Here is a 1,062-nt window from a genome sequence, read left to right as displayed (position 1 = left end):
CCCACAGGCTGGCACCGAGGGGCGGGGACCCAGCCAGGCTGGGCCCAAGGCATCTGCCTCCCACCCAGGCCTGCCCTTCACCACTCCTCCATCCCTCTCTCTCCTCTCTGTCTCTGTCTCTTTCTCATTTCAGGACCCTGAGTCCAAAAGTCACCTCTGCTGATGATTACTGCCTGTGACCCTAGGCAAGTCATTGATCTATAAAAATGAAAGGTCTGGATTCCTGGCGTGTGAAGTCCCTTCTAGCTCAAACCTGAAATGTGGGGAACCTCAGGCTGTTCCCCTGTGTCCACGGGGAGAACCTGCTGGCTTTTAATCTCACCCCCTCTGTCATCTAGAAAATGAGGCCCTGGGCCTGGATGATCTCCATTCTAGTGAAATTAACCATTTATTAAACACCTACTGTGTGCAAGGCAAGGTAATGGGAATAGAAGGCCAAAAAATCTCTCCCCTCAAAAAGCTTACATTCTACCAAGAAAAGGTCTTAAAGTGCAGTCCAGGGGCTCAAGTCTCTGAGACCTTTTCAAGGGGCGTCTGTGAGATCAAAAGCAATTTTTATAATAATTCCACAACGTTTCCATTTCCAAAGGGGCAAAAAGAGGTAGATATAACCTACATGTTTTTGAAGAGCAAGGAGTCCTGCGACCAGAAGTCTGAGAAGGGCTGGGCTGGAGAGATCCAAGGTGTGCCCAGAAAACCGATACAAAGTGACTCGGGCGGAGAGCGAGAGTTCTGGCTCACGCACACGGAGACGGAGAGGCTTCCTGGAGAAGGAGGCCAGGCTCGAGCCTCCAAGGAGGCTGGGGCCCCGAGAGACGGCGATGATGAGGGGCTGAGCGGGGGGAGATGGAGCCAAGGCCAGGGAAAAGCGAGGCGGAAGTCTGGACTCCACGAAGGAGAGCGACGGGCCGGCCGGGGAGAGAGAGCAGGACAGAGGGGGTGGAAAGTCGGAATGCGGGGCAGGAGGCAGGAGAACGCGGCAGGGGAAGAGCAGGGACAGATGAGGAGATAGGACAGAGGAGGGAAGAGAGACCAGATGAGAGCCCCGGAGGGGAGGCGAGG

The sequence above is a fragment of the Petaurus breviceps genome, unplaced genomic scaffold (genome assembly GCF_028583685.1).
Source record: "Petaurus breviceps papuanus isolate PSGF00001 unplaced genomic scaffold, PetGlider_PUasm1.0 185, whole genome shotgun sequence".
Lineage (NCBI taxonomy): Eukaryota > Metazoa > Chordata > Mammalia > Diprotodontia > Petauridae > Petaurus > Petaurus breviceps.
Note: the sequence above shows the minus strand (reverse complement) of the source record.